General features: G+C 39.9%; 1 pseudogene; it reads right to left on the reverse strand.

Moving 5' to 3' along the window:
* The window catches only part of LOC133552108 (actin filament-associated protein 1-like 1), a 56,595-nt pseudogene that overhangs the window by 17,267 nt on the left and 11,668 nt on the right, over window positions 1–27,660 (reverse strand).

Here is a 27,660-nt window from a genome sequence, read left to right on the forward strand (position 1 = left end):
ATCTTGTTGAATACAACTAATTATAACAACTACTAATTTGGTTGAATAGAACTAATTATAACAACTACTAATCTTATTAAATAGAACTAATTATAAACACTACTAATATTGTTAAATACTACTAATTATAACAACTAATCTTATTAAACACTACAAATTATAGCAACTACTAATCTTGTTGTATACAACTAATTAAAACAACTACTAAATTTATTAATTACAACTAACAATCTTGTTAAATACATCAAATTATATCAACGACTAATCTTTTTAACTTCAAGAAATTATTACAACTATTAATCTTGTTAAATACAATTATAACAAGGACAAAATCTTATGAAATACAACTAATTATAACAACTAATAATCTTATTTAATACAACTAATTATAACAACTACTAATCTCGATAAATACTACAAATTATAACAACTACTAATCTTGTTGAATACAACTAATAACAACTACTAATCTTATTAGACACGGCTAATTATAACAACTACTAATTTCGTTAAATGCAACTAATTATAACAACTACTAATCTTATTAAATAGAACTAATTATAAACACTACTAATATTGTTAAATACAACTAATTATGACAACTAATCTTATTAAACACAACAAATTATAGCAACTACTAATCTTGTTGTATACAACTAATTATAACAACTACTAAACTTATTAATTACAACTAACAATCTTGTTAAATACATCAAATTATATCAACGACTAATCTTTTTAACTTCAAGAAATTATTACAAATATTAATCTTGTTAAATGCAACTAATTATAACAACTACAAAATCTTATGAAATACAACAAATTATAACAACTACTAATCTTGTTAAATACAACAAATTATAACAACTATTAATCTTGTTAAATACAACAAATTATAACTACTAATCTTGTAGAATACAACTAATTATAACAACTATTAATCTTATTAGATACAGCTAATTATAACTACTAATTTCGTTAAATGCAACTAATTATAACAACTACTAATCGTATTAAATACAACTAATTATAACAACTACTAATATGGTTAAATGCAACTAATTATAACAACTACTAATCTTATTAAATACAACTAATTATAACAACTACTAATCTTATTAAATACAACTAATTATAACAACAACTAATCTTATTAAATAGAACTAATTATAAACACTACTAATATTGTTAAATACAATTAATTATAACAATTAATCTTTTTAAATACTACAAATTATAACAACTACTAATCTGGTTAAATACAACTAATTATAACAACTATTAATCTTATTAAATACAGCTAATTATAACAACTACTAATCTTATTAAATAGAACTAATTATAAACACTACAAATATTGTTAAATACAACTAATTATAACAACTAATCTTTTTAAATACTACAAATTATAGTAACTACTAATCTGGTTGAATACAACTAATTATAACAACTAGTAATTTTATTAAATACAACTAATTAAAAACACTACCAATACTGTTAAATACAACTAATTATAACAACTAATCTTATTAAAAACAACAAACTATAACAACAACAAATATTGTTGTATACAACAAATTATAACAACTTATTAATTACAACTACTATTCTTGTTGAATACATCAAATTATAACAACTACTAATCTGGTTAAATACAACTAATTACAACAACTAATAATCTCATTGAATACAACTACTTATAACAACTACTAATCTTATTAAATACAACTAAATATAAACAATACTAAGATTGTTAAATACAATTAATTATAACAACTAATCTTATTAAATACAACAAATTATAACAACTACTAATCTTGTTATATACAACTAATAATCTTGTTAAATACAACAAATTATAAAAACTACGAATCTTATTAAATCCAACTAATTATAAGAACTACAAACCTTATTAACTGCAACTAACTGTAACTGGTACCCTAGTTAACTGCAACTAATTTTAACAACTACTAACCTTGTTAACTACAACAAATTATCACAGCTACTAACCTTATTCACTACAGCTATTTACAACTACTAACCATAATAACTACAACTACGTATAAATAGTAACCTTAACTGCAATTGATTATAACAATTAGTAACCCTACTAACTACATCAAATTATAACAACTACTAACCTTCTTATGTACAACTAATTATAACTACTAACCTTATTTCTCCAAATAAGTTTAACCACTATCAACCTTAACTAAAACAATTTATCACAACTACAAATGTTATTAACTAAAACTATTTCTAACTACTAGCTTTATTAACTGTAACTAATTCTAAAAACTACTAACTTTATCTAAAAGTAATTCTAACATAACCTTAACTAAAATGAATTCCAACAACTACTGACTGTTATAACTACAACTAATTATAACAACTACTAACCTTGTTAACTACAATTAATAATAACTACTAACCTCAACTAAAACTAATTCTAACTACTAACCTTAACTAAAATGAATTCTAACAACTATTAATTATAAAAACTAAAACTAATAACATATACTAACATTAACCAATTATAACATCCACTAACCTTATTAACTGCAACTATTTTTAACAACTACTAACCTAATTAACTACAACTAATTACAACAACTATTAACCTTATTACCTACAATGTTTTGTTAACATCTACTAACCTTAATTCAAACAAATTCTAACAACTATTAACCTTATTAACTACAACTAATAAAAACTACTAACCTTATTAGCTACAACTAATTAGAACTACTAATCTTATGTAAATGTTACTAACTACAACTTATTTTAAAAAACTTTTAATCTTGTTAACTAAAACTAATTATGACAACTACTAACCTTAACGGTCTACAACTAATTATAACTACTAATCTTATTAACTACAACTAATTATAACACCAGCGCCCCCCGGGAATAAGCGGTAGAAAATGGATGGATGGATGGATAATTATAACAAACAACCACTAGGGGGCAATGTACATGATGGGTGTTGTTGTATTGCTAAAATGATTACAGCCAGTAAACATAGAGATAATATTACTCGGCAGTGTAAACCTACTGAGTGTGTCGGTAGCATCCCGTCCTTGTCCAAGTCCAGGTCCAGGTCCAGGTCCAGGTCCTGGTCCTGATGCAGGTCCAGGCGGGGCTGGTTGACCGTCTGCTGTCGGTCCGCTGTCCGAGTCTGACATGTGCTTGTCAGCCTGCAGCAGACGGGGCAGAAATAACCTTGAATATTTTAACGTCTAATGATGATGTCACCGCATAGAGTGGGCGGTGTCAGTTATAAAAAAAAGATTGTTATAAAAACGTTATATAAAACAAATATAAGTTTGATAAGAAACGTTCTTGAATCAAAATAGACGTCAAAGACTGTCAAAAATAAAAACATAGTTCCATCCACCTGGACAGCCGTCACCCTGTATAATGCATATGTTCCTTTTTGACAGTATTTAAATGTATAATAGACTGAATTTATATTATTCACATGTGAATAACGCTGTATAATAGACTGTATTTATACTATTCACATGTGAATAATGCTGTATAATAGACTGTGTCTATGTTATTCACATGTGAATAATACTGTATAATAGACTGTATCTATGTTATTCACATGTGAATAACGCTGTATAATAGACTGTATTTATACTATTCACATGTGAATAATGTTGTATAATAGACTGTATTTATGTTATTCACATGTGAAGAATGCTGTATAATAGACTGTATTTATATTATTCACATGTGAATAATGCTGTATAATAGACTATTTATACTATTCACATGTTAATAATGCTGTATAATAGACTGTATTTATACTATTCACATGTTAATAATCCTGTATAATAGACTGTATTTATGTTATTCACATGTGAATAATGCTGTATAATAGACTATATTCTTCACATGTTAATAGTGCTGTAAAATAGACTGTATTTATATTAATCTCATGTGAATAATGCTGTATAATAGACTATTTATACTATTCACATGTTAATAATGCTGTATAATAGACTGTATTTATACTATTCACATGTTAATAATCCTGTATAATAGACTGTATTTATGTTATTCACATGTGAATAATGCTGTATAATAGACTGTATTTATGTTATTCACATGTGAATAATACTGTATAAGACTGTATCTATGTTATTCACATGTGAATAATGCTTTATAATAGACTGTATTTATATTATTCACATGTTAATAGTGCTGTATAATAGACTATTTTGTATTATTCTCATGTGACTAATGCTGTATAATAGACTGTATTTATACTATTCACATGTGAATAATGCTGTATAATAAACTATCTATGTTATTCACATGTGAATAATGCTGTATAATAGACTATGATATTCACAAGTGAATAAAGCTGTATAATAGACTGTATTTTGTATTATTCTCATGTGAATAATGCTGTATAATAGACTGTATTTATACTATTCACATGTGAAGAATGTTGTATAATAGACTGTATTTATACCATTCACATGTGAATAATGCTGTATAATAGACTTTATTTATATTATTCACATGTAAATTATGCTGCATAATAGACTGTTTATATTATTCACATGTCAATATTGCTGGATAATAGACTGTGTTATATTATTCACATGTGAATAATGCTGTATAGTAGACTGTATTTATATTATTCACATGTGAATAATGCTGTATAGTAGACTGTATTTATATTATTCACATGTGAATAATGCTGTATAATACACTGTATTTATATTCTTCACAAGTGAACAATGCTGTATAATAGACTGTATTTATATTATTCACAGGTGAATAATGCTGTATAATAGACTGTATTTCTATTCACAAGTGAATAATGCTGTATAATAGACTGTATTTATATTATTCACATGTGAATAATGCTGTATAATAGACTTTATTTATATTATTCACATGTAAATAATGCTGTATAATAGACTGTATTTATATTATTCACATGGGAATAATGCTGTATAATAGACTTTATTTATATTATTCACATGTAAATAATGCTGCATAATAGACTGTATTTATATTATTCACATGTGAATAATGCTGTATAGTAGACTGTATTTATATTATTCACATGTGAATAATGCTGTATAGTAGACTGTATTTATATTATTCACATGTAAATAATGCTGTATAGTAGACTGTATTTATATTATTCACATGTGAATAATGCTGTATAGTAGACTGTATTTATATTATTCACATGGGAATAATGCTGTATAATAGACTTTATTTATATTATTCACATGTAAATAATGCTGCATAATAGACTGTATTTATACTATTCACATGTTAATAATGCTGTATAATAGACTGTATTTATATTATTCACATGTGAATAATGCTGTATAGTAGACTGTATTTATATTATTCACATGTAAATAATGCTGTATAGTAGACTGTATTTATATTATTCACATGTAAATAATGCTGTATAGTAGACTGTTTTTCTATTATTCACATGTATAATCACCCTTTCGGTGATTATATTTTTCAGAATCTGCATTAAAATGTGATTAGTTGTCCTGCCCTGGTGCAGTGTTTCTCAACCTTTTTTGAGCCGAATCACATCTTTTGCGTTGAAGAAAATGTGGAGGCACACCACCAGCAGAAATCATTAAAAAATAAATCGCAATTGTTGGATATGACTTTAAACCATAACCAAGCATGCATTAATATAGCTCTTGTCACAAAGTAGGTGTACCGTCACCACCTGTCACATCACGCCGTGACTTATTTAGACTTTTTTGCTGTTTTACTGTGTGTAGTGTTTCAGTTCTCGTCTTGCGCTCCTATTTTGGTTGCTACTTATCTTTTTTTGGTATTTTCCTGTGGCAGTTTTATGTCTTCCTTTGAGGAATATTTCCAGCGTCTACTTAGTTTTATTAATCAAGAATATTTCAGTTGTTTTTATCCTTCTTTGTGGGGACAATGTTGATTTTCATGTCATGTTCGGCTGTACATTGTTTTTGCTCCACAGTAAGTCTTTGCTGTTGTCCAGCATTCTGTTTTTGTTTACTTTGTAGCCAGTTCAGTTTTAGTTTTGTTCTGCATAGCCTTCCCTAAGCTTCAATGCCTTTTCTTAGGGGCACTCACCTTTTGTTTATTTTTGGTTTAAGCATCAGACACCTTTTTTACTTGTTTTTCAACATTTTTTGAGCCAAGGCGCATTTTTTCGAAATGCGGAGGCACACCACCAGCAGAAATCTTTCAAAAAACAAAAAAAAGTCGTTGTCGCAATTGTTGGAGAATAGAATAGAAGTACTTTATTGATCCCTGGGGGAAATTCAGCATTTTCTCTAGCATTCTGTTTACTTTGTAGCAAGTTCAGTTTTAGTCTCGTTCTGCATAGCCTTCCCTAAGTTTCAATGCATTTTCTTAGGGGCACTCACCTTCTGTTTATTTTTGGTTTAAGCATTAGACACCTTTTTTACCTGCAGGCTGCCTACCGCTGTTTCCGACATCTACAAAACAATTAGCTACCGGCTGCAACCTACTGATATGGAAGAGTATTACACGGATACTCTACAGCAGGGGTGCCCACACTTTTTCTGCAGGCGAGCTACTTTTCAATTGACCAACTCGAGGGGATCTACCTCATTTATATATATCATTTATATTTATTTATTTATGAAAGAGACATTTTTGTAAACAAATTAAATGTGTTTAATGATAATACAAGCATGTGTAACACATATAGATGTCTTTCTTTCACAAAGACAAGAATATAAGTTGGTGTATTACCTGATTCTGATGACTCGCATTGATTGGAATCAGACAGTAATGATGATAACGCCCACATTTTCAAATGCAGGAGAAAAAAAGTTGTCCTTTCTGTACAATACCACGTGAAAGTGGTTGGTTTTTGGCATCTAATTCATCCAGCTTCCATACACTTTACAAAAAAAACATTGGCGGCAAATTCCGTAGCTTGCTTGATTGACATTCACGGCACCCGAGGGTCTTGTGAGATGACGCTGGCTGCTGCCAGTTCATTATTATGAAAAAATGACAGAGAGGAAGGCGAGAAACACTTTTTATTTCAACAGACTTTCGCGCCGTCCCTTCCGTCAAAACTCTAAAGGCCGACTGCACATTTCCTATCTTCACAATAAAAGCCCTGCTTCATGCTGCCTGCGCTAACAAAATAAGAGTCTCGGAAAGCTGGCGTGCACAAGAGATGTGCACGCCAGCTTTCTGAGGGATCGCTTGTGCACGCCAGTTTTCCGAGACTCTGTATTTAGTTAGCGCAGGCAGCATGAAGCAGGGCTTTTATTGTGAAGATAGGAAATGGGCAGTCGGCCTTTAGAGTTTTGACGGAAGGTACGGCGCGAGAGTCTGTTGAAATAAAAAGTGTTTCTCGCCTTCCTCTCGGTCATATTTTCATAATAATGATCTTGCAGCAGCCAGCGTCATCTCACAAGACCCTCCGGTACCGTGAATGTCATTTAAGTGACGTCTTGGTGAAGATTGATGATCACTCATTTTTAGGTCTATTTTTTTTAAAAGCCTGACTGGAGATCGACTGACACACCCCCCGCGGTCGACTGGTAGCTCGCGATCAACAACAACACATCATTACTGGTGTGCAAAAAATATTTTGAACCCAAATAGGTGAAATTAGATCATCTCCCACGGCACACCAGACTGTATCTCACGGCACACTTGGTGTGCCGCGGCGCAGTGGCTGAAAATCACTGCCCTAGTGTGTAGGCACCTTGTCCAGCTCCGCCTTCCTGTGAACTACGGGAGAGGTGGATCCGCTCAGGCCGTCCATGTTGCCACAATGGCTGCCGACGTCTTGCACGACCTGCACACGCAAAACACAACAACAGATGACAACATCCAGTTGTCCAAACACACACACACACACACACATACTTTGAGCCATCTCTGGGCTTGTTCCTTGCTCTGCACAGCCAGAACTAGAACCTCTCCGCCCGGCAGGGAGAAGCGCAGCTCGTGTCTCTTCTTGCGACCCTCCTTGTAGACGTAAATAACGTTGCACAGGTTGAGAGGGAGCTCTGTGTGGGGGGTGCTCTCCTTGATGCTTTTGTAGCACTGTACACACACACACACACACACACACACACACACACACACACACACACACACACACACACACACACACACACACACACACACACACACACACACACACACACACACACACACACACACACATATAGAGTCAAGACAGGACAAGAAGTCATTGTCTGGCCAGGAACGGGGTCTCTCACCTGTAGTTTGCTGTCTCGGACCACCACGAACTGTTTGGACCACTGGCCGAAGCGCTTCTTCCGCATCAGGAAAGCGCAAATCCTGCAGTCCTGGACCGGGCCGTCCGGACTACCTTCTGCGGCCCATCTTTGAGGAGGACCCTGCCCTTTAGCTTCCTCTTCCTCCTCCTCGTAGGACTCGTAGGAGCTGCTCAGAGCGTCGGAGTCGTTATCTGCGCACAGGAAGAACACAGGTCAGTCTTACCGGAAGGCGCCGGGGGGGATTCTGGCGGACTGACAGGAGTTTTTGGGAGGCCCGTTGATCCTGGTGGTGGGGTAGTTGTTGTCAGCATCTTCGTAGTAGGCGTCTTCCTCGGAGTTCCTGGAAGCTGCTGGAAAAACAGACAATGCAGACAAATTTACATTACACTCGGACTTAGAGTTGTATGCTATAACGGTACTAAAACAGTACCGTGGTACTAATGCATTAAAAACAATACTATACTGACTTTGAAAAACGTACAGAGCCGAGGCGCATGTTGTTGAGTGTGCTAAAACGTGCACACAGAGCAGAGGGCGCAGAGCGCATACAAGCAGAAACAGCGTGGAGAGGAAGAATGCCAAAAAAAAAACGTCAATTCTACTGGTTAATAAAAAGTATGCGAGAATCGCAACGTGAAGGTATTTGGGCTTCAGAACGGTCAATAAAAGATGACGTGTTAAACGCGGAAGTGCCGACTAAAAACAGGCCTTGCCAAAGGTGGCGTTGAGTATTACCACCTTTGCTTCAAACTGAGGTAAACATTTAAATAACCATCAGTCAGATCTGCACGAGGAGTTTAAAGAACGACAGGTTTTGTAGTTAACCAGCTCCTCGGCTGTGCGAATACAAGGGTTCACCCGATGCCAATATTTTAGTACCGGTACCAAAATATATATCGATACTTTTCCAAATAAAGGGAACTATGAAAAACGTCAGTATTGGCTTATTTTGACAGAAAATCTTACACTATATTAAACACTCACAGTCAAAGAAAAATTTTACAAGGTCAAAATATAAATTAAAGGTATTAAAATGGCATGGACCCTGTAGGGAACGTCTTACCTGTGCTCCTCGACTAAGGTCTGCACCGGACCGAACAGCAGGACTACAATATTACCTGTCATTTTTTATAACTCCCTGTGCAGATCTGAATGCTTATTATTTAAATGTTTACCTGAGTTGGAAGCAAAGGTGCTAACGCTAATCGCCACATTTGGCAAGGCATGTTTTAAAGCAGCTGTTGTGAGACTAGCGTATGCATACCGATACATGTGTATCGATACTTTTTGATACTTTTCCAAATAAAGGGAACTACAAAAAAATGTAAATATTGGCTTTGTTTTGACAGAAGATCTTACACTCCATTAAACACTCACAGTTACAGAACAATTTGCAAGGTTAAAATATAAATGAAAATGCATTAAAATGGCATACGTTTCCCCTTTGCTCTTCGACTACAGTCCTGCACTGGACAGGACAGCAGGACAGGTGTAAGAACTACATTATTACCTGTCACTCTTTATAACTCCTTGTGCAGGATCTAAATGCTGATTATATAAATATTTTAAGCACTTTGGAGCATTTAGACTGGCAAGAAAAATCAGATCTGTGTCACTTGAGGACAAAAACCTAATTAGATTTAGTGTGCAGTGCAAACAGAGCATTTGTAGTGTGTGCGCGTGTGCGTGTTAGGGGAACTCACGGTCCATGTTGGTGGTGAAGTACTGGGGGGGCGGAGCTTGAGTGAAGCGGAACCGCCTCTTCGTAGTAGTCCTCAGGGAGGGGCGTGGCAGGCAGTGGAGGGGGCGTGTCAGTGGGCATCTGAGGACACGAGATGAAGGTGTGAGCGCACGCCTGACAACAGGAGAAGTGTGGACACTCACCGATTTGTTCGGGGGCGTCTCCTCCTCTTCCTCGGTGGGCTCCCTCTGCTGGACAGGAGAGGTGCTGAGCGCCTGCAGATCACAGTCTGCTGGGACAACAAACGCCTCGCCGTCAGGACCTTTCGCGAACCTCGGGGCGGACACAGTATGGACTCACCAAAGTGGTCAAACAGAGACTCGACGAAGCTGGTGCCGTTGCCATAGAGACAGCTGTTCATGTAGACATCGGATCCGCTGACTGTGGAAGGGGAGGAGACCATGAAGCACACGTGAGCTTCAGTGATGGGCGAGCTACTTGGAAAATGTAGGAAGCTGAGCTACAAGTTACTCTCGACTAAATGTAGCTAAGGTTTTGGGGAAGCTATACCCAAAGAATTATAGCAAGTTACACTACAAGCTACACGGCATAAGTAGCTGACTACATCAAAGCTACACACATATACATATATACACACATATATATATATATGGTGTTCTTGGGATGCAACTCAGTATTCTTCTTCCTCCAAACACGACGAGTTGAGTTGATACCAAAAAGTTCTATTTTGGTTTCATCTGACCACATGACATTCTCCCAATCCTCTGCTGTATCATCCATGTATCCATTTTGGTATAAACTCAACTCCTCGTGTTTGGAGGAAGAAGAATACTGAGTTGCATCCCAAGAACATCATACCTACTGTGAAGCATGGGGGTGGAAACATCATGCTTTGGGGCTGTTTTTCTGCTAAGGGGACAGGACGATTGATCCGTGTTAAGGAAAGAATGAATGGGGCCATGTATCGTGAGATTTTGAGCCAAAACCTCCTTCCATCAGTGAGAGCTTTGAATGGTTGACCAAATACTTATTTTTGTAATTTACAAATAAATTATTTAAAATTCCTACAATGGGGATTCCTGGATTTTTTTTCCACATTCTGTCTCTCACAGTTGAAGTGTACCTATGATGAAAATTACAGACCTCTGTCATCATTTTAAGTGGGAGAACTTGCACAATCGCTGGCTGACTAAATACTTTTTTGCCCCACTGTATATATACATACATACATACATATACATTAAGGATGTAACGGTACGTGTATTTGTATTGAACCGTTTCGGTACGGGGGTTTCGGTTCGGTACAAGGGTGTATCGAACGAGTTTGTAATCTAAAGTCTTAACAAGCTGCTCTGCTTTCTGCCTCTGTCTGAGCAGTGAGCACCCAGCTTTGTCCCGCCCACACAACCATCCAATTGGTTACATACAAAGCCATTCAGCAGTGCGTATTCAGAGCGATGTAACAGCCAATCAGCAGTGCGTAGTCAGAAAGCATAGAGTCAGTGCTCCGGCGTCGAGATGAGCAGATATGTGTTTAGCAGGTGAGCAGCTGACATCGGACACTCCCCCAAATGATAAAAAAACACTTCCCAGTCACAACTATTACAAACATCACTGTGAGCCCGTTGACCTTCTAGAAACTTAAACCGCAGCTCAGCTCTCTCATAGTTCTGGGTTGAGGTGTAGGCTAATTAGCTTTTAGCGCAACATTAGCTAATTTTGCTGTGTGTGTGTACGTGTGTATAATAAAAGTCAACTACAGGCTTCCCCAATTTTTGTAATAAATTAAGCATGATGAGTGACTTGTAACTGTTTAATGGTACACTTTTTATATGTAGAAGAAAGGTTTTGTCATTTTATTTAACCAAGCAACAACTTGAGGCAGTTTAATGTGGATTAACGTGGGCAGAATTATTATAGTGTTCCCAATGTTAAAAGGATTAAAGCCATTGTTTACAAATTTGGTAAATAAATAACCAAAAAATGTATATTTTGTTGTTTTCTTACTGTATCGAAAATGAACCGAACCGTGACCTCTGAACCGAAATGTTTGTGTACCGTTACACCCCAATATACATACATGTATACACATATATATACATACACACACACACATATATAAACATACACATACATATATATGCATATTTATACATATACATATATGTATGTGTACATTATTTTAGTTTGCCTTTTCTTTGGCCCACCCCTTTAATATTATTCATTTTCTCTGCCTACAGTAAAATAACAAAACTGCATCTATCTATAACTTGACATTAAAAACAGTGACTAGTTTTTTGGGGGGGAAAAGAAGGTAATGGTTATGTGCAGTAAAAATTTTCATAAACAACTCAATTTAAAGTGTGTTCCTAAATTTGTGTCGGACAAAAGGGACATCCTAGAGCAGGGGTGTCGAACTCAAATAAAGAGTGGGCCAAAATTTAAAACGGAACAAAGCCGCGGGCCAAAGTTGAACAAATTAACCTTTAATAGGGACGCAAATGAGTTTTGCATTGAATGTTGAGCAAGCAAGGCTTATATAAATTCATCGTGACATCCAAAATCCAGTTTCAAATATTAATAATAAATATCAATGGCATATCAAATACAACTTTAATAAAAATGGAATGCCTCTTTTCTATTTGCAGCGTTCAGAGGTAAACATCAAAATAATTTTTTTCCACAGGTTAATAATAAATTAGAAATTAAAATAATAATAATGAATGAATCCAACACTGAAACCTTGAAGTAGCAAGAGAATGTGCATGGATAAAAAGTTTGCTATAACACATAGTGCAAAATCAACTTTCAAAAACAACCAAAAAAAATCATCAATGGTATATTAAATACAATTTGTTCTCCGAAATGTGTTTGTCGTTCTTGTTTGGTGTGGGTGCACAGTGTGGCGCATATTTGTAACTGTTAAAGTTGTTTTTTTTACGGCCACCATCAGTGTGACCTGTATGGCTGCTAAACAAGTATGCTTTGCATTCACTTGTGTGTGTGTAAAAAGCCGCAAATATTAATGTGACTGGGTTCGGCCCGCTGTTTGTACGGAAGAAAAGCAGACGTGATGACAGGTTGTAGGGAACGCTGAAGGGAGTGCCTTAAAGGCACGCCCCCAATATTTTTGTCCGGGTGGAATTTGGTAGAAATTCGGTGAGAATGGTTGATTTTCGGGAGGGGCACTGAGCTTTGGGAGTCGCCCGGGAAAATTGGGAGGGTTGGCAAGTATGAGTATTAGCGGTGAATGCGGTGTTACAGCGGCACCGTCGCTGTATGATATCGGCGTGTTAAAATGTTAAATTGATATTGCCCTCAAGGGCCAAATAAAATTACACGGCGGGCCAATTTTGGCCCGCGGGTCAGAGTTTGACACCCATGTCTTAGACGAAGAGAGCAGTTATGATTTTGGTTTTACAATTAAAAACTAAGGTTTTGGGCGTTGTTTCCGGTCCGATCCGGTGGCCATGTACTGCTCGCCCGTGTATCGGCTGGGGACATCTCTGCGCTGCTGAACCGCCTCCGCTTGGGATGGTTTCCTGCTGGCTCCGCTGTGAACGGGACTCTCGCTGCTGTGTTGGATCCGCTTTGGACTGGACTCTCGCGACTGTGTTGGATCCATTATGGATTGAACTTTCACAGTATCATGTTAGACCCGCTCGACATTCATTGCTTTCCTCCTCTCCAAGGTTCTCATGGTCATCATTGTCACCGACGTCCCACTGGGTCATTATTGTCACCGATGTCCCACTGGGTGTGAGTTTTCCTTGCCCTTATGTGGGCCTACCAAGGATGTCGTAGTGGTTTGTGCAGCCCTTTGAGACACTAGTGATTTAGGGCTATATAAGTAAACATTGATTGATTGATTGATTGATAAACACAAACATATGTCTAAATATGGCCTAGGAGATGCATTATTGTGGGTTTCCTGCACGTCATCTTCATCACTAAAGAAAAATGTAATCAGCGGGAGAGAATCCCTCTGACATTCTCAAATATCTTTCTTTTTTTATGAGTCGTCAGCTTGATGCGCCCCTCTGTCTCCGACTCACTCGTCGTCATGTGAAATGGGGAAATGTAGCTAGTTACTGCCCGTCCCTGCTGAGCTTCTACTTCCGACATCAGAACGTGTAGGAAATTATTCAACTGACCTGACAGCGCGTCCAGGATGTTGCGTACGGACGCCATCTTGTCTGCGGTGGCGGGGCTGACGCTCTCATGGTCCAACATCTTCAGCAGACCACCGAGCTCGTTGACCAGACGCTCCACCACGTCTGCAAGACAACAAAGAGTCACCGCTTTGAACAACATTCTGTGAGAAATAGACTTAAAAAAAATATCAATACTAGGACACACAAACACAAGTTATGTAGCCTGAGGAGTGCGTCCTATAGAACTGCAATCTATCAGTAGCTGTGCGTTCCAGGTGGGGAAATATATCAATCAATCAATCAATGTTTACTTATATAGCCCTAAATCACTAGTGTCTCAAAGGGCTGCACAAACCACCACGACATCCTCGGTAGGCCCACATAAGGGCAAGGAAAACTCACACCCAGTGGGACGTCGGTGACAATGATGACTATGAGAACCTTGGAGAGGAGGAAAGCAATGGATGTCGAGCGGGTCTAACATGATACTGTGAAAGTTCAATCCATAATGGACCCAACACAGTCGCGAGAGTCCAGTCCAAAGCGGATCCAACACAGCAGCGAGAGTCCCGTTCATAGCGGAGCCAGCAGGAAACCATCCCAAGCGGAGGCGGATCAGCAGCGCAGAGATGTCCCCAGCCGATACACAGGCAAGCAGTACATGGCCACCGGATCGGACCGGACCCCCTCCACAAGGGAGAGTGGGACATAGAAGAAAAAGAAAAGAAACGGCAGATCAACTGGTCTAAAAAGGGAGTCTATTTAAAGGCTAGAGTATACAGATGAGTTTTAAGGTGAGACTTAAATGCTTCTACTGAGGTGGCATCTCGAACTGTTACCGGGAGGGCATTCCAGAGTACTGGAGCCCGAACGGAAAACGCTCTATAGCCCGCAGACTTTTTTTGGGCTTTGGGAATCACTAATAAGCCGGAGTCCTTTGAACACAGATTTCTTGCCGGGACATATGGTACAATACAATCGGCAAGATAGGATGGAGCTTGACCGTGTAGTATTTTATACGTAAGTAGTAAAACCTTAAAGTCACATCTTAAGTGCACAGGAAGCCATTGCAGGTGAGCCAGTACAGGTATATATGTATGTATATATGTATATAAAGGTATATACAGTATAGGTATATATGTATGTATATATGTATATAAAGGTATATACAGTATAGGTATATATGTATGTATATATGTATATAAAGGTATATACAGTACAGGCGTAATGTGATCAAACTTTCTTGCTCTTGTCAAAAGTCTAGCAGCCGCATCATCATCATCTAATTTGCGTAATTGTCCATGACGCATGTGCATGTAATTTTTATGGACACTGTGGGAAACAAAGGTGAGCAAACATCCTGAAAAGTAGGGCTGGCCGATATATGGAATATAGTCGATATATATAAAAGCGCTGCTTTATCCTGCCTGTGCTAACAAAATAAGATTAGCTGGCGTGTATAAAAAAGGAGTATGGAAGCTGAACAAATAAGACGCCAAAAAGCAACCACTTTCATGTGGTATTGTACAGAAAGGAGGACTTTTTTTTCTCCTCCATTTGAAAGTGTGGACGTTATCATCATTACTGTCTGATTCCAATCAATGCAAGTCATCAGAATCAGGTAATACACCAACTTATATTCTTTTCTTTGTGAAAGAAAGGAATCTATATGTGTTACACATGCTTGTATTATCATTAAACACATTTAACTTGTTACCAAAAATGTCTCTTTCATAAATAACTAAATATAAATTATATATATGAATGAGGTAGATCCCCTCGAGTTGGTCAACTAAAAAGTAGCTCGCTTGCAGAAAATGTGTGGGCACCCCTAGGATAGACTTTATTCATCCCACAATGGGGGTAATTATGGGGTTGCAGTGCAGATACAAAAATAGGTTAAAAAAGAAAAAACCCACAAGAAAACCAGAGAAACATCAAAGAATACTAAGTAAAACACAATGACAGGACAAAACAAAAAATATATACATATTGTGCATATACGATTTTGCCATTGCCAGAGGCCAAAAAAAGTCTGCAGGCTATAAAGCGTTTTCTACCCGGGCTACAATACTCTGGAATGCTCTACCAGTAACAGATAGAGATGCTACCTCAGTAGAAGCATTTAAGTCCTATCTTAAAACTCATTTGGACACCTTAGCCTTTAAATAGGCCCATTTTTAGACCAGTTGATCTGCCGTCTCTCTTTTCTGCCCTTGTGGGTGTGGCACCGAACGGAGATGGTGGCATGCGGAGTTTTAAGCACTGTGACTTTTCAAATGATGCTACAAATTAGTAGTGCTGGTCATTTTTGTAGCTCCGCTTTTGCCCCATATTTGACATATTACGGTTGTCTGTTCGACATCTTCCCGCTTGAAGCCAAACCACCGCCAGACGATGGACCCCCGCTGTTTTTCTTGGGAATTAATTCTTCATTTGTTACCAGATTAGCACTTTCCTTCTCTCGTATTACCACTCGCACCGCTTGGCTTGCATCACAGCTAACGTTAGCCATGCCGCTACCTCTCTGCTCTGCGAGGCCGTATAGAATAAAATAGAATAGAATGAACTTTATTATCATTATATTTGCATATAACGAGATTAAAGACTCCAACTTAAGGTGCGGCAGTGGGAACAAATATGGGGTGAAATAAATGACATAAAGGAAAAACTAACAATTGAAATAAACAGGCTACTATCCAATAAAAATAATAAGAGATTCTGTACAATATACAAAACACTATAGAAGTACAAAATACAAATACTGTACAATATACAGAGCAAGACAGGAGTACCGAAGTAATAAATAACAATCAGTGACGGACGTATTGCACTCGAAGGCTAGTATTGCACAGTAGGGTATTGGGGCATTATATTGTATAGGTGGTGAATTATTATTATTATAAGTTAGAGTTCAACACGGTGACAGCTTTGGGAAAGAAGCTGTCTCTGAGCCTGTTTGTTCTGGCTCTGATGCACCTGTAGCGCCTGCCTGGTGGTAGCAAGTCGAACAGGTGGAACCCAGGGTGTGTGCTGTCCTTGGTAATGTTTTTTTGGTCTGTTGAGGCAACGGGAGTTGTGTAAGTCCTTCAGGGAGGGCAGGGGACAGCCGATGATTTTTTGTGCTGACTTTATGACCCTCTGAATCGCCTGTTTGTCTGCTTCAGTGCAGCTGGCGTACCACACTGTTATGCAGTACGTCAGCAGGTTCTCGGCAGCCGAGCGATAGTAGGTCACCGTCAGTTGCCTCTCCAGTCTGTTCTTCCTCAGCACCCTCAGGAAATGGAGTCTCCGCTGGGCCTTCCGGATGACCGCAGTTGTATTTTGGGTCCAGGACAGGTCATCAGATATGAGGGTGCCGAGAAACTTGAAGGAGCTGACTCTCTCCACCTCCTCGCCGTTGATGTAGAGCGGGGCGGGGTCTGCAGTGTTTTTCCTGAAGTCAAAGATGAGTTCCTTGCTTTTTGTATGACGTTGCACGCGCGACAGTATGTGACGTACGTAAGAAGGTGCGCTTGTTTTATGTCTCTGTGAGAAGGAGAGACAAGAGAGAGTGAGAAGAGCCTGTAGTGTAATGCCCGCAGGTAAAGGCAACTGCGTGAGGATGTATACTCGAATATAGCGATATAGTCATTTTCTAGACCAGTTGATCTGCCGTTTCTTTTTTTGTTCTCCTCTGTCCCACTCTCCCTTGTGGAGGGCGTCCGGTCCGGTGTACTGGCTGTTCAGATTCGGGACCCAGGATAGACCGCTCGCCTGTGTATCGACTGGGGACCTCTCTGCGCTGCTGATCCGCCTCCGCTTGGGATGGTTTCCTGTTGGGTCCACTATGGACGGGAGTCTCGCTAGTGTGTTGGATCCACTTTGGACCGGACTCTCATGGTTGAGTTGTATCCACTATGGATTGAACTTTCACAGTTTCATGTTAGACCCGCTCGACATCCATTGCTTTCGGTCCCCTAGGAGGGGAGTGGGGGGGTGGGGGGGGTCTGTCCACATATGCGGTCCTCTCCAAGGTTTCTCATAGTCATCATTGTCACTGTCATCGACGTCCCACTGGGGTAAGTTTTCCTTGACCTTATGTGGGCTCTACCGAGGATGTCGTTGTGGTTTGTGCAGCCCTTTGAGACACTGGTGATTTAGGGCTGTATAAATAAACATTGTTGATTGATATATCGCACAGAGACAAACCAGCGATATATTGAGTATATTCTATTTATCACCAAGCCCTACTTGGAAGAAAAAAATGCCATGTCATTTCACGTCTTCGTGACATTACAAAACAAATGTATTTAGAATTCCATAAACAGTTGTTTTTTTGATCACCTACCTATGAAAGTAGTTCATTTATAATTTGCGATTCCTACTTCCCGAAAAGAATAATTTGCCTCTATGGAACCAATTAACAGCGATGAAGGACTGCAACGTGTTTAAGACTCAGGCCAAAGAAGTAGCGGCCAAATGTATTTGTGGCGGACCGACACAAATAAACACAAGTATGGAAAACACTGCATATGTGGGACAATGTTACGGTAACAGTTCGAGATGCTACCTCAGTAGAAGCATTTAAGTCTCACCTTAAAACTCATCTGTATACTCTAGCCTTTAAATAGACCTCCTTTTTAGACCAGTTGATCTGCCGCTTCTTTTCTTTCTCCTATGTCCCCCCCTCCCTTGTGGAGGGGGTCCGGTCCGATGACCATGGATGAAGTACTGGCTGTCCAGAGTCGAGACCCAGGATGGACCGCTCGCCTGTATCGGTTGGGGACATCTCTACGCTGCTGATCCGCTTGAGATGGTTTCCTGTGGACGGGACTCTCGCTGCTGTCTTGGAGCCACTATGGATTGAACTTTCACAGTATCATGTCAGACCCGCTTGACATCCATTGCTTTCGGTCCCCTAGAGGGGGGGGGGGGTTGCCCACATCTGAGGTCCTCTCCAAGGTTTCTCATAGTCAGCATTGTCACTGGCGTCCCACTGAATGTGAATTCTCCCTGCCCACTGGGTGTGAGTTTTCCTTGCCCTTTTGTGGGTTCTTCCGAGGATGTTGTAGTCGTAATGATTTGTGCAGCCCTTTGAGACATTTGTGATTTGGGGCTATATAAATAAACATTGATTGATTGATTGATTGATTATTGTGTTGTTTGGATCTACGACGTGGACTGTGGACATGTTTGTCGCTTTGGAACCTTTTCCTCTCCGGGTCGAACAGTCACATCCTGTGTGTGTATTTGTGTGTTGGAGTATGACCCTGACACACACACACACTCACATCCTGCCTGCCCAGAACTGATGAAGGCAGAGGATGAATGGGTCCACGGGGGTCATTGAGGAAAAGGCAAAGTCAAGAAGAACACTGAATTGTTCGAGAAAGTCCCAAACAAAATGACTAAGAGGAGGTCAGCGGCTCCTATGTCAGAATCTCTGCAGAGTTCAACGAGTCAAACTTAAAACTGAATATAATATAGTTTAAAGGGGAACATTATCACAATTTCAAAAGGGTTAAAAACAATAAAAATCAGTTCCCAGTGGCTTGTTGTATTTTTTTAAAGTTTTTTTCAAAAAATTTTACCGGTCCCGGAATATTCCTAAATAAAGCTTTAAAGTGCCTTATTTTCGCTATCTTCGAAACCACTATCAATTTCCCTGTGACGTCACACAGGGCTGCCGATACAAACAACATGGCGGTTACCACAGCAAGATATAGCGACATTAGCTCGGATTCAGACTCGGATTTCAGCGGCTTAAGCGATTCAACAGATTACGCATGTATTGAAACGGATGGTCGGAGTATGGAGGCAGATAGCGAAAACGAAATTGAAGAAGAAACTGAAGCTATTGAGCGAATAGCCGTTGACGCTATTCGGCCGTAGCGTGGGTGTACCTAATGAAGTGGCCCATAGCATGGCTGCCTTATTAGCATCGCCGGTAAAATGTGCGGACCAAACGATCAGGACTTTCGCATCTCGTGACACTGGAGCAACTTAAATCCGTCGATTGGTAAGTGTTTGTTTCGCATTAAATGTGGGTATCTAGTTTCAAATGTACATACAGCAAGCGTAAATAGCATGTTAGCATCGATTAGCGTAGCATGTTAGCATGTTGTGACCAAATATGTCTGATTAGCACATAAGTCAACAACATCAACAAAACTCACCTTTGTGATTTCGTTGACTTAATGGTTGCAAATGCATCTGCAGGTTATCCATACATCTCTGTGCCATGTCTGTCTTAGCATCGCCGGTCAAATGTGAAGACACTCTGGTACATTCAATGGGGGTCTGGCGGCAGATTTCTTGCCAGTGGTGCAACTTGAATCCCTCCCTGTTAGTGTTGTGACACCCTCCGACAACACACCCACCAGGCATGATGTCTCCAAGGTTCCAAAAAATAGTCGAAAAAACGGAAAATAACAGAGCTGAGACCCGGTGTTTGTAATGTGAAAATGAAAATGGCGGGTGTGTTACATCGGTGACGTCACGTTCTGACGTCATCGCTAAAAGACCGATAAACAGAAAGGCGTTTAATTTGCCAAAATTCACCCATTTAGAGTTTGGAAATCAGTTAAAAAAATACATGGTCTTTTTTCTGCAACATCAAGGTATATATTGACGCTTGCACAGGTTTGGTGATAATGTTCCCCTTTAAGACCATTTCACATCCATACGGACAAAAAGTGAAGTGAAGTGAATTATATTTATATAGCGCTCTTCTCTAGTGACTCAAAGCGCTTTACATAGTGAAAACCCAATATCTAAGTTACATTTAAACCAGTGTGGGTGGCACTGGGAGCAGGTGGGTAAAGTGCCTTGCCCAAGGACACAACGGCAGTGACTAGGATGGCACAAGCGGGAATCGAACCTGCAACCCTCAAGTTGCTGGCACGGCCACTCTACCAACCGAGCTAAGGTAAAAAGACATAAAGGAACACAAGAGGGCCAGAATGAATTGTAAGAACAGGTCGGGGGTCGGCAACCCACGGCTCTGGAGTCGCATGCGGCTCTTTAGCGCCGCCCTAGTGGCTCTCTGGAGGTTTTTCAAAAATGTATGAAAAATGGAAAAAGATGAAGGGAAAAAATATATTTTTTGTTTTAATATGGTTTCTGTAGGAGGACAAACATGACAAAATCTCCCTAACTGTTATAAAGCACACTGTTTGTATTAAACATGCCTGACTGATTCGAATATTTGGCGAGCGCCGTTTTGTCCTACTAATTTTGGCGGTCTTTGAACTCACCATGGTTTGTTTACATGTGCAACTTTCTCCGACTTTCCAAGACGTGTTTTATGCCACTTCTTTTTCTGTCTCACTTTGTCAATCGAACTTTTAATGTTGTGCGTTAATGCACAAAGGTGAGTTTGGTTGATGTTATTGACTTGTGGGGCGGTGTAGCTCGGTTGGTAGAGCGGCCGTGCCAGCAACTTGAGGGTTGCAGGTTCGAAACCCCGCTTACACCATCCTAGTTACTGCCGTTGTGTCCTTGGGCAAGACACTTTACCCACCTGCTCCCAGTGCCACCCACACTGGTTTAAATGTAACTTAGATATTGGGTTTCACTATGTAAAGCGCTTTGAGTCACTAGAGAAAAAGCGCTATATAAATACAATTCACTTTACTTCACTTGTGTGGAATGCTAATCGGGCATATTTGGTCACTGCATGACTGCAAGCCGAGTGTGAAGCGACCGGAATGAGAATCAGCACCTCCAGGTCCGAGTCCATGGTTCTCGCCCGGAAAAGGGTGGAGTGCCATCTCCGGGTTGGGGAGGAGACCCTGCCCCAAGTGGAGGAGTTCAAGTACCTAGGAGTCTTGTTCACGAGTGAGGGAAGAGTGGATTGTGAGATCGACAGGCGGATCGGTGCGGCGTCTTCAGTAATGCGGACGTTGTATCGATCCGTTGTGGTGAAGAAGGAGCTGAGCCGGAAGGCAAAGCTCTCAATTTACCGGTCGATCTACATTCCCATCCTAACCTATGGTCATGAGCTTTGGGTCATGACCGAAAGGATAAGATCACGGGTACAAGCGGCCGAAATGAGTTTGGGTCTCTCCTTTAGAGATAGGGTGAGAAGCTCTGCCATCCGGGAGGAACTCAAAGTAAAACCGCTGCTCCTCCACATGGAGAGGAGCCAGGTGAGGTGGTTCGGGCATCTGGTCAGGATGCCACCCGAACGCCTCCCTAGGGAGGTGTTTAGGGCACGTCCAACCGGTAGGAGGCCACGGGGAAGACCCAGGACACGTTGGGAAGACTATGTCTCCCGGCTGGCCTGGGAACGCCTCGGGATCCCCCGGGAAGAGCTAGACGAAGTGGCTGGGGAAAGGGAAGTCTGGGTTTCCCTGCTTAGGCTGCTGCCCCCGCGACCCGACCTCGGATAAGCGGAAGATGATGGATGGATGGATGACTGCAAGCTAATCGATGCTAACATGCTATTTAGGCTAGCTATATGTACACATTGCATCATTATGCCTCATTTGTAGCTATATTTGAGCTCATTTAGTTTCCTTTAAGTCCTCTTAATTCAATTTATATCTCATGACACACTATCTGTATGTAATATGGCTTTTAAATTAGTTTTGTGGCTTCAGACAGATTTGTTTTTTTTAATTTTTGGTCCATTATGGCTCTTTCAACATTATGGGTTGCCGACCCCTGGTATATGTATTCATTCACTGCTCCTTTACATTGGAAAACAAAATGGTTCAACTAACTAAATACACCAGAAGCCTCCCTGTTTTAAATTCATCCTCTGCACTCATCGAGGGCGGACGCTCCCCTTTCCTCTCCCTTATCTCTCCTGCTTGCTTCTTTGTCTTGTTTTAACTTTTTTTGTTGCCTCGTTTTGGACTGCTCTCCAAATCAACATTGGAACTATTTAACTGGCCTCAACGAAATTTACAAAATCTTGGGTTTAGGGCTGAGAGAGCCAAGAATCCAAATATTTTAAAATGTATTTCCTAAAGAGCCATATAATATTTTTTTTAACACTGAACCCAACTAAACGTGTGCATTTTTAAGTAAGACCAACATTTCTAGAGTATAATAGGTCTCTTATTCCTTGTCATAACATTGTTATTCTGAAGCTAACTGTGGAGGGGGCGTGGCCTGCGGGCCTGCAGCGAACCCCGGCCTTGAAATCAGCAACAGGTGCGTAGATGGCCCACCTGGGCCTTGTTATCTAATCGCCTGTCACTCTGTTATAAGCAGCAGCCAGGAGGAGAGACGGGGTTGGGGCTGGAGCCAGAGTGTGAGCGAGAACGAAAGAGGAAAAGACAATTGCTGGAAAGCGACTAAGAGACTTATTGGAAAAAAAAAAAAACAATATTGTAACCCTTGATCGGTGCTTGATGGTCTGAAGAACTAGCCCCACACTAACCAATGATAAATTAGTAATTTCTTACCATTAACGCAACTTCTTGAACAGGTGCGGTACAAAAAAAACGGATGGATGGATTAAAAATGCACGAGAATGTTTTATATTTTGAACATTATTTTTAACAGTGATTACAAGTGGAATTATTCATTACTTATCGTGTTAAGCAATGTCAGCTCAGATTTATCCGAGAGCCAGGTGCGGTCATCAAAAGAGCCACATCTGGCTCTAGAGCCATAGGTTCCCTAACCCTGGTTTAGGGGAACCTGCTTGTCGTGACGGAGCGGTTGTTTGCTGGACACACGATGGACTCTTGGAGAAGAAGGAGTTTCCGCATGCCTGGCGAACCTTTTTAGTCCGGACTTGAAGTTATCTACCTATTCGGAATTATGACAACAGGACATATGCTGTTTGGACTAAGCGTTGTTCTGGTTTGTCGACAGATTGGAAGTTGCTGGCAGTCTTCAAAGAACCCCAAAGCTGCCACAAATGATTGGAGGATGCGGGAAGAACTGTGGACACGCTTGTGACTTTGGATCACATCGGACTGTCTGCCCCGAAAAGCAAATTTTATTTTCACCCGCATACAAAACATTCTAACTTAGATTGTTTCTATGGCTTTGAGACTCTCCTGAAGGTCACTGCAGCGAAGACACAACAAACTCCCTTCTTGTCTCTCATGGACATACACCTGTTGTTGTTGACTTTGGACTAGCACGGACTTCAAGGCCGCGGAACAGAGACACACTGCAGGCTTACACACACACATGCATCCACAAAAATGTACGCCACACATATATATACCCCACCCTCCCCAAATCCCATAGGGGTGATGAAAGGATGGTCATCGCCTGTGAGCTGCGGCCAACCACCATAACCCCGCACTCCCTTCCCTCTGTTGCTGGAAATCTCGAGATGTACGTTGTAATATGTATATGTGTTTGCTATGGAGGGTTTTTTTCCCACTTAGGAGCCCGGTCTAGATTGTATTTTTTTACTCATCCTTCCCCAGCGTTTTTCCCTTTTTCCCCATCTTTTACAGATAGATAGATAGATAGTACTTTATTGATTCCTTCAGGAGAGTTCCTTCAGGAAAATTAAAATTCCAGCACCAGTGTACAGAGTTGAGATCAATTTAAATAAAAGTAAAAAGTAAATAATGGGGGTTTAAATGGAAACAAAATAGAGAAATATTACAATAAGAATAAAAACTAAAAGGCTACAATGGGAATAAAAATATAACAGTAAAATAAGACTATAACAAGACAAAGTAGGCAGTAGTGACCATGTTATGAAAACGTATTGCACTGTTATTGTTTTGCATCCCCTGTCATCCTAGTACCCCCCACCCCCCGCCCCAGAGAGCAGTTGTACAGTCTAATGGCGTGTGGGACAAAGGAGTTTTTGAGTCTATTAGTCCTGCACTTGGGATGAAGCAGTCTAGAACTGAACAGGCTCCTCTGGCTACTGATAACACTATGCAGAGGGTGACTGGCATCATCCAGGATGCTCACTAGGGCGCCTTGTGGCGACCAATCAGCGTTCCTGTTCTGTAAGCCGGTGCACTGTTTGTTTCTCCAATCTTGAATGGGTTTGTGCTGAAAACAAAGTTTCGTTGTACTTGTGCAATGACAATAAAGACCTATCCTATCCTTAAAGGGGAACATTATCACCAGACCTATGTAAGCGTCAATATATACCTTGATGGTGCAGAAAAAAGACCATATATTTTTTTAACCGATTTCCCAACTCTAAATGGGTGAATTTTGGCGAATTAAACGCCTTTCTGTTTATCGCGCTGGAGGCGATGACGTCAGAATGTGACGTCGCCGAGGTAACACAGCCGCCATTTTCTTTTTCAACACATTACAAACACCGGGTCTCAGCTCTGTTATTTTCCGGTTTTTTTTTTACTATTTTTTGGAACCTTGGAGACATCATGCCTCGACGGTGTGTTGTCGGAGGGTGTAACAACACTAACAGGGAGGGATTCAAGTTGCACCACTGGCCCGAAGATGCGAAAGTGTCTGCCGCCAGACCCCCGTTGAATGTGCCAGAGTGTCTCCACATTTTACCGGCGATGACAGACATGGCACAGAGATGTATGGATAACCTGCAGATGCATTTGCAACGATAGTCAACGAAATCACAAAGGTGAGTTTTGTTGATGTTGACTGCCAGCTAATCGATGCTAACATGCTATTTACCGGCGGTGCTAAAGCAGACATGGCACAGAGATGTATGGATAACCTGCAGGTGCATTTGCAACTATATTACATTTCCTTCCACTGACATTTAATGCGAAACAAACACTTACCAATCGACAGATTTAAGTTGCTCCAGTGTCAAAAGATGCGAAAGTCCTGATCGTTTGGTCCGCACATTTTACCGGCGATGCTAACGCAGCTATTCGGCCATGCTATGGCTATGAATAGCGTCAATTGCTTCAGTTTCTTCTTCAATACTTTCATACTCCAACCATATGTTTCAATACATGCGCAATCTGCTTAAGTCGCTGAAATCCGAGTTTGAATCAGAGCTAATGTCGCTATGTCCTGCTGTGGTATTCCCATTGTTTGTTTACATTGGCAGCACTGTGTGACGTCACAGGGAAATGGCCAGTGTCTTCGCAGAGAGCGAAAATAAGGCAATTTAAAGCTTTATTTAGGGATATTCCGAGACCGGTAAAATTTTGAAAAAAAATGTAAAAAAATACAACAAGCCACTGGGAACTGATTTTTATTGTTTTTAACCCTTTTGAAATTGTGATAATGTTCTGTGAAAAGGCGCAGTGTGAGAAAATGTCAACTGTTTTCATGTAACAACAACAAGCAGGACGTCAACAATGGTAGCGGAAAACACAACAATGTATTGTCTGTGAAAGACACTGTTAGCATCTCTGCTAAAGCAACATGGTTAACAGTGTTTTTGCAGCTGTCCGAGCTGAGCAAACAGATAAAACCATCTACAGCACGAGCGGCCGGGCCAGAAACTTGAGGGTTGCAGGTTCACTACCCGCCTCTTGTCATCCAAATCCCTGCCGTTGTGTCCTTGAGCAGGACACTTCACCCCTTTTCCCCTACTGGTGAATGAATGATGGGTGGTGGTTGGCGGGGCTGTAGGAGCGCAATGGCAGTCAGTCTACCCAAATGTAGCTTACCACCCCCAGGTATGAATGAATGATGACGCGCTTTGAGTGTCTAAAAAGCGCTTTATAGATCTAATCCATTTTTTTTTTAATATATATATATATATATATATATATATATATATATATATATATATACATATTTTTTTTTTTCTTTTTTTTTTTTTAAGTCTTCGGTATGACTCGACCTACCGAATTCATAGAGGACACTCTAACCACAAGGCCACTGACCCAGGACTAGTTATTATTTGAGATGTATGATAATATCGGACTGCCGATATTAGTGATATTGCCGATAAATGCTTTAAAATGTAATATCGGAAATTATTGGTATCGGTCTCAAAATTATCGGTATCGGTTTAAAAAATTTAAATGTATGATTTCCAAACAGACGTAGGGTGAAGTACAGAGAGCCAATAAACCTTAAAAGGCATAATACCCACTGCTTTTCACACACACAAGTGAATGCAAATCATACTTGGTCAACAGCCATACAGGTCACACTGAGGGTGGCCGTATAAACAACTTTAAGCACCAGCTCTTCCGGGACACTACAATATAAATGAACTGCCATGTAAGTGATTGGTGGTCCAGCCATGTTGGGCGCCAAATTGTGGAGGTTTCTCTCCTTCGGGTTCTTCGGACCACCAATCACTGACATGACAGTTCCTTGGTCAACAGCCATACAGGTCACACTGAGGGTGGCCGTATAAACAACTTTAACACTGTCACAAACATGCGCCGCACTGTGAACCCACACCAAACCAGAATTGACAAACACATTTCAGGAGAACATCCGCACCGTAACACAACATAAACACATCAGAAAAAATACCCAGAACCCCTTGCAGCACTAACTTTTCCAGGCCGCAACAATATAAAGGCACTGCCATGTCAGTGATTGGTGGTCCGGCCATGTTGGGCGCCAAATTGTGGAGGTTTCTCTCCTCCGGGTTCTTCGGACTACCAACCACTGACATTGATTGATTGATTGATACTTTTATTAGTAG

The sequence above is a fragment of the Nerophis ophidion genome, linkage group LG04 (assembly GCF_033978795.1).
Source record: "Nerophis ophidion isolate RoL-2023_Sa linkage group LG04, RoL_Noph_v1.0, whole genome shotgun sequence".
NCBI classification, from domain to species: domain Eukaryota; kingdom Metazoa; phylum Chordata; class Actinopteri; order Syngnathiformes; family Syngnathidae; genus Nerophis; species Nerophis ophidion.